Here is a 15,735-nt window from a genome sequence, read left to right on the forward strand (position 1 = left end):
CATCAAAATACAAATGATTTAATTCAATATTTTATATTGGTTAAACAAAAATTGTACATGTGTGGATACAATAATGACGTATGTCGAACAAAAAAGATATTTTAGAATGAAATATGCAAATATAAAGAAAATTATTACGTATTACGAAAAAAAATATTGTGTTTTTAACATCAATAATTAAAAAACTTGTTATTATTAGTGGCGGAACAAGTATATATTGTGAAAACAACAAACGTATACGAATGCTATATAAAAATGGCCGTATTCGATAGAAAACAATCTATAAAATTTATATTGCTAATTTCTATTCAAAAATATGAATGAAATATGAATAAAAACATTATTCTGGTTGATCCTGCCAGTAGTTATATGCTTGTCTCAAAGATTAAGCCATGCATGTCTAAGTACACACGAATTAAAAGTGAAACCGCAAAAGGCTCATTATATCAGTTATGGTTCCTTAGATCGTTAACAGTTACTTGGATAACTGTGGTAATTCTAGAGCTAATACATGCAATTAAAACATGAACCTTATGGGACATGTGCTTTTATTAGGCTAAAACCAAGCGATCGCAAGATCGTTATATTGGTTGAACTCTAGATAACATGCAGATCGTATGGTCTTGTACCGACGACAGATCTTTCAAATGTCTGCCCTATCAACTTTTGATGGTAGTATCTAGGACTACCATGGTTGCAACGGGTAACGGGGAATCAGGGTTCGATTCCGGAGAGGGAGCCTGAGAAACGGCTACCACATCTAAGGAAGGCAGCAGGCGCGTAAATTACCCACTCCCAGCTCGGGGAGGTAGTGACGAAAAATAACAATACAGGACTCATATCCGAGGCCCTGTAATTGGAATGAGTACACTTTAAATCCTTTAACAAGGACCAATTGGAGGGCAAGTCTGGTGCCAGCAGCCGCGGTAATTCCAGCTCCAATAGCGTATATTAAAGTTGTTGCGGTTAAAACGTTCGTAGTTGAACTTGTGCTTCATACGGGTAGTACAACTTACAATTGTGGTTAGTACTATACCTTTATGTATGTAAGCGTATTACCGGTGGAGTTCTTACATGTGCTTAGATACTTGTATTTTTTCATATGTTCCTCCTATTTAAAAACCTGCATTAGTGCTCTTAAACGAGTGTTATTGTGGGCCGGTACAATTACTTTGAACAAATTAGAGTGCTTAAAGCAGGCTTCAAATGCCTGAATATTCTGTGCATGGGATAATGAAATAAGACCTCTGTTCTGCTTTCATTGGTTTTCAGATCAAGAGGTAATGATTAATAGAAGCAGTTTGGGGGCATTAGTATTACGACGCGAGAGGTGAAATTCTTGGACCGTCGTAAGACTAACTTAAGCGAAAGCATTTGCCAAAGATGTTTTCATTAATCAAGAACGAAAGTTAGAGGTTCGAAGGCGATCAGATACCGCCCTAGTTCTAACCATAAACGATGCCAGCTAGCAATTGGGTGTAGCTACTTTTATGGCTCTCTCAGTCGCTTCCCGGGAAACCAAAGCTTTTGGGCTCCGGGGGAAGTATGGTTGCAAAGCTGAAACTTAAAGGAATTGACGGAAGGGCACCACCAGGAGTGGAGCCTGCGGCTTAATTTGACTCAACACGGGAAAACTTACCAGGTCCGAACATAAGTGTGTAAGACAGATTGATAGCTCTTTCTCGAATCTATGGGTGGTGGTGCATGGCCGTTCTTAGTTCGTGGAGTGATTTGTCTGGTTAATTCCGATAACGAACGAGACTCAAATATATTAAATAGATATCTTCAGGATTATGGTGTTGAAGCTTATATAGCCTTCATTCATGGTGGCAGTAAAATGTTTATTGTGTTTGAATGTGTTTATATAAGTGGAGCCGTACCTGTTGGTTTGTCCCATTATAAGGACACTAGCTTCTTAAATGGACAAATTGCGTCTAGCAATAATGAGATTGAGCAATAACAGGTCTGTGATGCCCTTAGATGTCCTGGGCTGCACGCGCGCTACAATGAAAGTATCAACGTGTATTTCCTAGACCGAGAGGTCCGGGTAAACCGCTGAACCACTTTCATGCTTGGGATTGTGAACTGAAACTGTTCACATGAACTTGGAATTCCCAGTAAGTGTGAGTCATTAACTCGCATTGATTACGTCCCTGCCCTTTGTACACACCGCCCGTCGCTACTACCGATTGAATTATTTAGTGAGGTCTCCGGACGTGATCACTGTGACGCCTTGTGTGTTACGGTTGTTTCGCAAAAGTTGACCGAACTTGATTATTTAGAGGAAGTAAAAGTCGTAACAAGGTTTCCGTAGGTGAACCTGCGGAAGGATCATTATTGTTTAATATCCTTACCGTTAATAAAAAAATTTGTTTTTATTATAATAATATAATATATTATAGTAATACAAATAAAATATAAATTGCCAAAAATATGATCTTTTATAGATCAAATATAAAATTTCGAACAAGCAAATCGAAATAATAATTGTAATAATAAATATATTATTGCATTAAATAAGAGATAAATAAATAAGCAAAAGCAAACAAATAACAAATTCGAACAAGCAAATCGAAATTATTAAATTTATTTAATATTATTATTATATTGTATATTAAATGCAATTAATTAATAAAACACTGTGTGTATATGGACCATAATATACACGCGTTGCGATATGTATTGTTCATCTCAGTTATGCGCATACATTGGATAATGCAACAACCTAAAATGTACAATGTTGTACCTGATTATTACAGGTTAATGTTTTATATAAATTTCAATATATATCGCTAAAAAAAAGTATTAATACCGTAAATGCCATTTAAAAAATACTTGATATATTATTGGTTATATGAAACTAAGACATTTCGCAGCATTCGTTTTAGGTATAAAAATCAATTTATTGAAGGAATTGATATATGCCAGTAAAATGGTGTATTTTTAATTTCTTTCAATAAAAACATATATGACAAAATTACCAAACCAATATATAAAACTCTAAGCGGTGGATCACTCGGCTCATGGGTCGATGAAGAACGCAGCAAACTGTGCGTCATCGTGTGAACTGCAGGACACATGAACATCGACATTTTGAACGCATATCGCAGTCCATGCTGTTATGTACTTTAATTAATTTTATAGTGCTGCTTGGACTACATATGGTTGAGGGTTGTAAGACTATGCTAATTAAGTTGTTTATATAAATTTTATAATGAAATTTTATAAGCATATGGTATATTATTGGATAATAATAATTTAATTATTATATTATTCATAATATTAACAAATATATGAAAAACATTATCTCACATTAGTAAATAATTTGAATGTGAAAAACGAAGAGAAATATTTTCTTTTTCAATCAAATAATACTGAGAAATGTCTAGCATAAAAAATTTATCTAGAATTGTCTCTTATTAAAGATTAGTAAATAGAAAGCCGTTGACAATATTATTATTCTTCGTTGATTCGTTAGACCAAACAAATGCCATACAAATATATAAAATATATAACGAATTTAATAAAATGTTTTATCATTATATATAAAGAATTAATTGCAAAAAAAGTTATACACAACCTCAACTCATATGGGACTACCCCCTGAATTTAAGCATATTAATTAGGGGAGGAAAAGAAACTAACCAGGATTTTCTTAGTAGCGGCGAGCGAAAAGAAATCAGTTCAGCACTAAGTCACTTTGTCTATATGGCAAATGTGAGATGCAGTGTATGGAGCGTCAATATTCTAGTATGAGAAATTAACGATTTAAGTCCTTCTTAAATGAGGCCATTTACCCATAGAGGGTGCCAGGCCCGTATAACGTTAATGATTACTAGATGATGTTTCCAAAGAGTCGTGTTGCTTGATAGTGCAGCACTAAGTGGGTGGTAAACTCCATCTAAAACTAAATATAACCATGAGACCGATAGTAAACAAGTACCGTGAGGGAAAGTTGAAAAGAACTCTGAATAGAGAGTTAAACAGTACGTGAAACTGCTTAGAGGTTAAGCCCGATGAACCTGAATATCCGTTATGGAAAATTCATCATTAAAATTGTAATATTTAAACAATATTATGATAATAGTGTGCATTTTTTCCATATAAGGACATTGTAATCTATTAGCATACAAAATTTATCATAAAATATAACTTATAGTTTATTCAAATTAATTTGCTTGCATTTTAACACAGAATAAATGTTATTAATTTGATAAAGTGCTGATAGATTTATATGAATACAGTGCGTTAATTTTTCGGAATTATATAATGGCATAATTATCATTGATTTTTGTGTTTATTATATGCACTTGTATGATTAACAATGCGAAAGATTCAGGATACCTTCGGGACCCGTCTTGAAACACGGACCAAGGAGTCTAACATATGTGCAAGTTATTGGGATATAAACCTAATAGCGTAATTAACTTGACTAATAATGGGATTAGTTTTTTAACTATTTATAGCTAATTAACACAATCCCGGGGCGTTCTATATAGTTATGTATAATGATATTTATATTATTTATGCCTCTAACTGGAACGTACCTTGAGCATATATGCTGTGACCCGAAAGATGGTGAACTATACTTGATCAGGTTGAAGTCAGGGGAAACCCTGATGGAAGACCGAAACAGTTCTGACGTGCAAATCGATTGTCAGAATTGAGTATAGGGGCGAAAGACCAATCGAACCATCTAGTAGCTGGTTCCTTCCGAAGTTTCCCTCAGGATAGCTGGTGCATTTTAATGTTATATAAAATAATCTTATCTGGTAAAGCGAATGATTAGAGGCCTTAGGGTCGAAACGATCTTAACCTATTCTCAAACTTTAAATGGGTAAGAACCTTAACTTTCTTGATATGAAGTTCAAGGTTATGATATAATGTGCCCAGTGGGCCACTTTTGGTAAGCAGAACTGGCGCTGTGGGATGAACCAAACGTAATGTTACGGTGCCCAAATTAACAACTCATGCAGATACCATGAAAGGCGTTGGTTGCTTAAAACAGCAGGACGGTGATCATGGAAGTCGAAATCCGCTAAGGAGTGTGTAACAACTCACCTGCCGAAGCAACTAGCCCTTAAAATGGATGGCGCTTAAGTTGTATACCTATACATTACCGCTAAAGTAGATGATTTATATTACTTGTGATATAAATTTTGAAACTTTAGTGAGTAGGAAGGTACAATGGTATGCGTAGAAGTGTTTGGCGTAAGCCTGCATGGAGCTGCCATTGGTACAGATCTTGGTGGTAGTAGCAAATAATCGAATGAGACCTTGGAGGACTGAAGTGGAGAAGGGTTTCGTGTGAACAGTGGTTGATCACGAGTTAGTCGGTCCTAAGTTCAAGGCGAAAGCCGAAAATTTTCAAGTAAAACACAAATGCCATACAAATATAATTATATTATATAAATCAAGCTAATTAATATACTTGAATAATTTTGAACGAAAGGGAATACGGTTCCAATTCCGTAACCTGTTGAGTATCCGTTTGTTATTAAATATGGGCCTCGTGCTCATCCTGGCAACAGGAACGACCATAAAGAAGCCGTCGAGAGATATCGGAAGAGTTTTCTTTTCTGTTTTATAGCCGTACTACCATGGAAGTCTTTCGCAGAGAGATATGGTAGATGGGCTAGAAGAGCATGACATATACTGTTGTGTCGATATTTTCTCCTCGGACCTTGAAAATTTATGGTGGGGACACGCAAACTTCTCAACAGGCCGTACCAATATCCGCAGCTGGTCTCCAAGGTGAAGAGTCTCTAGTCGATAGAATAATGTAGGTAAGGGAAGTCGGCAAATTAGATCCGTAACTTCGGGATAAGGATTGGCTCTGAAGATTGAGATAGTCGGGCTTGATTGGGAAACAATAACATGGTTTATGTGCTCGTTCTGGGTAAATAGAGTGTCTGGCATTTATGTTGGTCACTTGTTCCCCGGATAGTTTAGTTACGTAGCCAATTGTGGAACTTTCTTGCTAAAATTTTTAAGAATACTAATTGGGTTAAACCAATTAGTTCTTATTAATTATAACGATTATCAATTAACAATCAATTCAGAACTGGCACGGACTTGGGGAATCCGACTGTCTAATTAAAACAAAGCATTGTGATGGCCCTAGCGGGTGTTGACACAATGTGATTTCTGCCCAGTGCTCTGAATGTCAAAGTGAAGAAATTCAAGTAAGCGCGGGTCAACGGCGGGAGTAACTATGACTCTCTTAAGGTAGCCAAATGCCTCGTCATCTAATTAGTGACGCGCATGAATGGATTAACGAGATTCCTACTGTCCCTATCTACTATCTAGCGAAACCACAGCCAAGGGAACGGGCTTGGAATAATTAGCGGGGAAAGAAGACCCTTTTGAGCTTGACTCTAATCTGGCAGTGTAAGGAGACATAAGAGGTGTAGAATAAGTGGGAGATATTAGACTTCGGTTTGGTATCGCCAATGAAATACCACTACTCTTATTGTTTCCTTACTTACTTGATTAAATGGAACGTGTATCATTTCCTAGCCATTATACGGATATATTTATTATATCTTATGGTATTGGGTTTTGATGCAAGCTTCTTGATCAAAGTATCACGAGTTTGTTATATAATCGCAAACAAATTCTTTAATAAAACGGTGCATTTATGTATTTTTGATTTGAAAATTTGGTATAACTCCAATTACTCAGGTATGATCCAATTCAAGGACATTGCCAGGTAGGGAGTTTGACTGGGGCGGTACATCTCTCAAATAATAACGGAGGTGTCCCAAGGCCAGCTCAGTGCGGACAGAAACCACACATAGAGCAAAAGGGCAAATGCTGACTTGATCTCGGTGTTCAGTACACACAGGGACAGCAAAAGCTCGGCCTATCGATCCTTTTGGTTTAAAGAGTTTTTAACAAGAGGTGTCAGAAAAGTTACCATAGGGATAACTGGCTTGTGGCGGCCAAGCGTTCATAGCGACGTCGCTTTTTGATCCTTCGATGTCGGCTCTTCCTATCATTGTGAAGCAAAATTCACCAAGCGTTGGATTGTTCACCCATGCAAGGGAACGTGAGCTGGGTTTAGACCGTCGTGAGACAGGTTAGTTTTACCCTACTAATGACAAAACGTTGTTGCGACAGCATTCCTGCGTAGTACGAGAGGAACCGCAGGTACGGACCAATGGCACAATACTTGTTCGAGCGAACAGTGGTATGACGCTACGTCCGTTGGATTATGCCTGAACGCCTCTAAGGTCGTATCCGTGCTGGACTGCAATGATAAATAAGGGGCAATTTGCATTGTATGGCTTCTAAACCATTTAAAGTTTATAATTTACTTTATAAACGACAATGGATGTGATGCCAATGTAATTTGTAACATAGTAAATTGGGAGGATCTTTGATCACCTGATGCCGCGCTAGTTACATATAAAAGCATTATTTAATACAATGACAAAGCCTAGAATCAATTGTAAACGACTTTTGTAACAGGCAAGGTGTTGTAAGTGGTTGAGCAGCTGCCATACTGCGATCCACTGAAGCTTATCCTTTGCTTGATGATTCGATAATAAAGATGTTGCAAGCGGGCATAATCATTATGCTTGCTTGCAGCATCGCACGCCACTTTGTTTGTGGTGTGTAAGGTAGGGAAGAAGAAATATAAAAGACCTAAATTGGAAACATCAATATATAAGTAAATATTGAACAAACAAAATGTATCGTCATCTTATTAGTGACGCGATGATAAAGTGGCAAACATATTCCATGTATAAATATTCCTATGGTATTAAAATTCAAGTAAAGAGGACATATATAAAAGTTTGTATATATGGTTCATTCAATGGTAGCAGCGGTTGGTTGGTTGGTGTCTGCTCCTCTTATTGTTCAAAACTTATGTTATGGTAGCAAGTCTATATCGTCATATTATTAGTGACGCGAAAAAGTAGTGGCAAAACATATTCCATGTATAAATAAATATTCCTATGGTATTGAAATTCAAGTAAAGAGGCCATTCAAGTAAAGAGGACTTATATAAATATAAGTATATATAATGGTAGCAGCGCGGTTGGTTGGTTGGTGTGTCTGCTCCTCTTATTGTTCAAAACTTATGTTATGGTAGCAAGACTGTATCGTCATATTATTAGTGACGCGAAAAAGTAGTGGCAAAACATATTCCATGTATAAATATTCCTATGGTATTGAAATTCAACTAAAGAGGACATATAAAATTACTATCAATGGTAGCAGTGGTTGGTTGGTTGGTGGTTGGTTGGCGGCTGCTCCTATTATTGTTCAAGACTTATGTTATGGTAGCAAGTCTGTATCGTCATATTAATTATTAGTGACGCGAAAAAGTAGTGGAAATCATATTCCATGTATAAATAGATTCCTATGGTAATGAAATTTTCAAGTAAAGAGAGGACCATTCAAGTAAGAGGACATATAAAAAGTAAGTATATGTTCCTCCAATGGTAGCAGTGGTTGGTTGGTTGGCGGCTGATCCTCTTATTGTTCAAAACTTATTTTATCAATATGAGTTTGGCAATACAATAAAGAAGACCAATCTAATCCATATAAAACTAAATGTATTATATGGATATGCTTAGGAAACCCATATATTCATAAAAAAAAATTATGTATAGAAAATTATACATATATCTTTTATATAAATGAATCGTATGGATATCGCCTTATGGTAGGTATAATAACTTTTTAAGGCATAATAATGTATAATATAGAAAATATACATTGAAATATAAATGCATTTTTATAGATATGGCGGCATATAAGTGCCATATACACAAGAATAAATAATAGAATTTACCAATATATAATTAAAATGAGATATATAAACCTAGTGAGGGGCTGCACTAGTATATGAATCGTATGGATATGGCTTATAGGTATAATACCTATAAGGCATAATAATGTATAATATAATAAATATAAATTAAGATATGAATGAATTATATAAATATGGCATAGAAATGCCATATACATACATAAGAATAAATGGTAGAATTTACCCATATATCACTGAAACACGATATATAAACCTAATGATAGCTGGCACTAGTACTGTAAACATGCACGCAATAGTGCGTGGGGTAAAAAACTACTATAGGGAGGTGGTCGTTGGCGGGCCCCTCCTCGTATTGGTCAAAACTTATGTTATGCATATGAATTTGTCAATACTATATAGAACGCCAAGCATATCCATATAAACTATGGATATGCATAGAAATCCATACAAAAGTAAAAAAAAATTATGTATAGAAAAATATACATATATTTATATAAGTGAATCGTATGGATATGGCTTATAGGTATAATACCTATAAGGCATAATAATGTATAACAAGTAAATATACATTGAAATGTGAATGCATTGTATGGATATGGCATATAAATGCCATATATATAGAAATAAATTGTATATCAATGATATAACAATTATAAACCTAGTGAGGGGCGGCACTAGTGAATGAATCGTATGGATATGGCTTATAGGTATAATACCTATAAGGCATAATAATGTATAATATAATAAATATACATTAAGATATGAATGGATTGTATAAATATGGCATAGAAATGCCATATACATAAGAATAAATGGTAGAATTTACCCATATATCACTGAAACACGATATATAAACCTAGTGATAGCTGGCACTAGTACTGTAAACAGGCACGCAATAGTGCGTGGGGTAAAAAACTACTATAGGGAGGTGGTCGTTGGCGGGCCCCTCCTCGTATTGGTCAAAACTTATGTTATGCATATGAATTTGTCAATACTATATAGAACGCCAAGCATATCCATATAAACTATGGATATGCATAGAAATCCATACAAAAGTAAAAAAAAATTATGTATAGAAAAATATACATATATTTATATAAGTGAATCGTATGGATATGGCTTATAGGTATAATACCTATAAGGCATAATAATGTATAACAAGTAAATATACATTGAAATGTGAATGCATTGTATGGATATGGCATATAAATGCCATATATATAGAAATAAATTGTATATCAATGATATAACAATTATAAACCTAGTGAGGGGCGGCACTAGTGAATGAATCGTATGGATATGGCTTATAGGTATAATACCTATAAGGCATAATAATGTATAATATAATAAATATACATTAAGATATGAATGGATTGTATAAATATGGCATAGAAATGCCATATACATAAGAATAAATGGTAGAATTTACCCATATATCACTGAAACACGATATATAAACCTAGTGATAGCTGGCACTAGTACTGTAAACAGGCACGCAATAGTGCGTGGGGTAAAAAACTACTATAGGGAGGTGGTCGTTGGCGGGCCCCTCCTCGTATTGGTCAAAACTTATGTTATGCATATGAATTTGTCAATACTATATAGAACGCCAAGCATATCCATATAAACTATGGATATGCATAGAAAACCATACAAAAGTAAAAAAAAATTATGTATAGAAAAATATACATATATTTATATAAGTGAATCGTATGGATATGGCTTATAGGTATAATACCTATAAGGCATAATAATGTATAACAAGTAAATATACATTGAAATGTGAATGCATTGTATGGATATGGCATATAAATGCCATATATATAGAAATAAATTGTATATCAATGATATAACAATTATAAACCTAGTGAGGGGCGGCACTAGTGAATGAATCGTATGGATATGGCTTATAGGTATAATACCTATAAGGCATAATAATGTATAATATAATAAATATACATTAAGATATGAATGGATTGTATAAATATGGCATAGAAATGCCATATACATAAGAATAAATGGTAGAATTTACCCATATATCACTGAAACACGATATATAAACCTAGTGATAGCTGGCACTAGTACTGTAAACAGGCACGCAATAGTGCGTGGGGTAAAAAACTACTATAGGGAGGTGGTCGTTGGCGGGCCCCTCCTCGTATTGGTCAAAACTTATGTTATGCATATGAATTTGTCAATACTATATAGAACGCCAAGCATATCCATATAAACTATGGATATGCATAGAAATCCATACAAAAGTAAAAAAAAATTATGTATAGAAAAATATACATATATTTATATAAGTGAATCGTATGGATATGGCTTATAGGTATAATACCTATAAGGCATAATAATGTATAACAAGTAAATATACATTGAAATGTGAATGCATTGTATGGATATGGCATATAAATGCCATATATATAGAAATAAATTGTATATCAATGATATAACAATTATAAACCTAGTGAGGGGCGGCACTAGTGAATGAATCGTATGGATATGGCTTATAGGTATAATACCTATAAGGCATAATAATGTATAATATAATAAATATACATTAAGATATGAATGGATTGTATAAATATGGCATAGAAATGCCATATACATAAGAATAAATGGTAGAATTTACCCATATATCACTGAAACACGATATATAAACCTAGTGATAGCTGGCACTAGTACTGTAAACAGGCACGCAATAGTGCGTGGGGTAAAAAACTACTATAGGGAGGTGGTCGTTGGCGGGCCCCTCCTCGTATTGGTCAAAACTTATGTTATGCATATGAATTTGTCAATACTATATAGAACGCCAAGCATATCCATATAAACTATGGATATGCATAGAAATCCATACAAAAGTAAAAAAAAATTATGTATAGAAAAATATACATATATTTATATAAGTGAATCGTATGGATATGGCTTATAGGTATAATACCTATAAGGCATAATAATGTATAACAAGTAAATATACATTGAAATGTGAATGCATTGTATGGATATGGCATATAAATGCCATATATATAGAAATAAATTGTATATCAATGATATAACAATTATAAACCTAGTGAGGGGCGGCACTAGTGAATGAATCGTATGGATATGGCTTATAGGTATAATACCTATAAGGCATAATAATGTATAATATAATAAATATACATTAAGATATGAATGGATTGTATAAATATGGCATAGAAATGCCATATACATAAGAATAAATGGTAGAATTTACCCATATATCACTGAAACACGATATATAAACCTAGTGATAGCTGGCACTAGTACTGTAAACAGGCACGCAATAGTGCGTGGGGTAAAAAACTACTATAGGGAGGTGGTCGTTGGCGGGCCCCTCCTCGTATTGGTCAAAACTTATGTTATGCATATGAATTTGTCAATACTATATAGAACGCCAAGCATATCCATATAAACTATGGATATGCATAGAAAACCATACAAAAGTAAAAAAAAATTATGTATAGAAAAATATACATATATTTATATAAGTGAATCGTATGGATATGGCTTATAGGTATAATACCTATAAGGCATAATAATGTATAACAAGTAAATATACATTGAAATGTGAATGCATTGTATGGATATGGCATATAAATGCCATATATATAGAAATAAATTGTATATCAATGATATAACAATTATAAACCTAGTGAGGGGCGGCACTAGTGAATGAATCGTATGGATATGGCTTATAGGTATAATACCTATAAGGCATAATAATGTATAATATAATAAATATACATTAAGATATGAATGGATTGTATAAATATGGCATAGAAATGCCATATACATAAGAATAAATGGTAGAATTTACCCATATATCACTGAAACACGATATATAAACCTAGTGATAGCTGGCACTAGTACTGTAAACAGGCACGCAATAGTGCGTGGGGTAAAAAACTACTATAGGGAGGTGGTCGTTGGCGGGCCCCTCCTCGTATTGGTCAAAACTTATGTTATGCATATGAATTTGTCAATACTATATAGAACGCCAAGCATATCCATATAAACTATGGATATGCATAGAAAACCATACAAAAGTAAAAAAAAATTATGTATAGAAAAATATACATATATTTATATAAGTGAATCGTATGGATATGGCTTATAGGTATAATACCTATAAGGCATAATAATGTATAACAAGTAAATATACATTGAAATGTGAATGCATTGTATGGATATGGCATATAAATGCCATATATATAGAAATAAATTGTATATCAATGATATAACAATTATAAACCTAGTGAGGGGCGGCACTAGTGAATGAATCGTATGGATATGGCTTATAGGTATAATACCTATAAGGCATAATAATGTATAATATAATAAATATACATTAAGATATGAATGGATTGTATAAATATGGCATAGAAATGCCATATACATAAGAATAAATGGTAGAATTTACCCATATATCACTGAAACACGATATATAAACCTAGTGATAGCTGGCACTAGTACTGTAAACAGGCACGCAATAGTGCGTGGGGTAAAAAACTACTATAGGGAGGTGGTCGTTGGCGGGCCCCTCCTCGTATTGGTCAAAACTTATGTTATGCATATGAATTTGTCAATACTATATAGAACGCCAAGCATATCCATATAAACTATGGATATGCATAGAAATCCATACAAAAGTAAAAAAAAATTATGTATAGAAAAATATACATATATTTATATAAGTGAATCGTATGGATATGGCTTATAGGTATAATACCTATAAGGCATAATAATGTATAACAAGTAAATATACATTGAAATGTGAATGCATTGTATGGATATGGCATATAAATGCCATATATATAGAAATAAATTGTATATCAATGATATAACAATTATAAACCTAGTGAGGGGCGGCACTAGTGAATGAATCGTATGGATATGGCTTATAGGTATAATACCTATAAGGCATAATAATGTATAATATAATAAATATACATTAAGATATGAATGGATTGTATAAATATGGCATAGAAATGCCATATACATAAGAATAAATGGTAGAATTTACCCATATATCACTGAAACACGATATATAAACCTAGTGATAGCTGGCACTAGTACTGTAAACAGGCACGCAATAGTGCGTGGGGTAAAAAACTACTATAGGGAGGTGGTCGTTGGCGGGCCCCTCCTCGTATTGGTCAAAACTTATGTTATGCATATGAATTTGTCAATACTATATAGAACGCCAAGCATATCCATATAAACTATGGATATGCATAGAAATCCATACAAAAGTAAAAAAAAATTATGTATAGAAAAATATACATATATTTATATAAGTGAATCGTATGGATATGGCTTATAGGTATAATACCTATAAGGCATAATAATGTATAACAAGTAAATATACATTGAAATGTGAATGCATTGTATGGATATGGCATATAAATGCCATATATATAGAAATAAATTGTATATCAATGATATAACAATTATAAACCTAGTGAGGGGCGGCACTAGTGAATGAATCGTATGGATATGGCTTATAGGTATAATACCTATAAGGCATAATAATGTATAATATAATAAATATACATTAAGATATGAATGGATTGTATAAATATGGCATAGAAATGCCATATACATAAGAATAAATGGTAGAATTTACCCATATATCACTGAAACATGATATATAAACCTAGTGATAGCTGGCACTAGTACTGTAAACAGGCACGCAGTAGTGCGTGGGGTAAAAAACTACTATAGGGAGGTGGTCGTTGGCGGGCCCCTCCTCGTATTGGTCAAAACTTATGTTATGCGTAAACATATGATTTTGTCAATACTATAAAGAAAACTTGTTTTGTACATACAAAACTAAATGAATTATATGGATATTGAAAAATAAATGGCATTATATCCATATAATGAAAATATACTTGTATTCTCTTATTATAAGAGAGAATACCGTATAGTTGGTTGGCAAAGACAATTGAAAATACCCGAATTGCAGATGATGGGTTCAAAAACTACTATAGGGTGGTGTAGCAAATAATATGAAGATGATATATCCATATAATGGATATACACTAGTATTCTCTTATTATAATAGAGAATACCATATAAATGGTTGGCAAAGACAATTGAAAATACCCGAATTGAAGTTGACGGGTTCAAAAACTATTATAGGGTGATGTAGCAAATAAAATAATGAAGATATATCCATATAATGGAATTATATGTGTATTCTCTTATTATATGAGAGAGTACCAAACGGTTGATTGGCAAAGACAATTGAAAATACCCGAATTAAAGATATTGGGTCCAAAAACTACTATAGGATGGTCAATGGGCCGGCCATCTACTATTGACGTGACAAAATACTGTCTGTCGGTAGAGAAGATATTAATCCGTCAAATTTGTTTCTTTATTCATTTATGAATATGAGACTTGGCTCCACGGTTAATATTTTAAGCCCAAAGATAATAATGTTGAAACAAAGGCCAAGGTTTCTATTATACATAGAATAACAAATTGTTTCCGAACTTTATCGTTAATCCAAATAAATAATTACAATTGAGGCAGGCTAATAATGATATATATTTTGTATTGATAATCTTGATATATATGTATATTGGTCTGCCATTATCACATACTGAGTTATGTGATAATTCCCTGCGGGGATAAATTAAAAGAGGTGTCCCTATATTAAAAGAAAATAATATATATATATATTATTTTTTCTAACGTACATATCATATATGCGCTCGGTTTTATATTATATATTACCAAAGAGTCTTATATGAATATATACAGATAAATTTTAAATTTATCATCAAAATACAAATGATTTAATTCAATATTTTATATTGGTTAAACAAAAATTGTACATGTGTGGATACAATAATGACGTATGTCGAACAAAAAAGATATTTTAGAATGAAATATGCAAATATAAAGAAAATTATTAC

General features: G+C 33.4%; 3 non-coding genes across 3 annotated transcripts; all 3 read left to right on the plus strand.

Moving 5' to 3' along the window:
- Positions 1-342: 342 nt before the first annotated feature.
- On the plus strand, positions 343-2,337 carry LOC119562678. Its single transcript, XR_005221946.1, has one exon. It is a non-coding gene; the product is annotated as a small subunit ribosomal RNA (ribosomal RNA).
- A 659-nt stretch (positions 2,338-2,996) lies between these two features.
- LOC119562701 lies at positions 2,997-3,175 on the plus strand. Its single transcript, XR_005221969.1, has one exon. It is a non-coding gene; the product is annotated as a 5.8S ribosomal RNA (ribosomal RNA).
- A 401-nt stretch (positions 3,176-3,576) lies between these two features.
- On the plus strand, positions 3,577-7,547 carry LOC119562698. The gene has a single exon (XR_005221966.1). It is a non-coding gene; the product is annotated as a large subunit ribosomal RNA (ribosomal RNA).
- The last annotated feature ends 8,188 nt before the right edge of the window (positions 7,548-15,735 follow it).

This window comes from Drosophila subpulchrella, unplaced genomic scaffold (genome assembly GCF_014743375.2).
Source record: "Drosophila subpulchrella strain 33 F10 #4 breed RU33 unplaced genomic scaffold, RU_Dsub_v1.1 Primary Assembly Seq82, whole genome shotgun sequence".
Taxonomy (NCBI): Eukaryota; Metazoa; Arthropoda; class Insecta; order Diptera; family Drosophilidae; genus Drosophila; species Drosophila subpulchrella.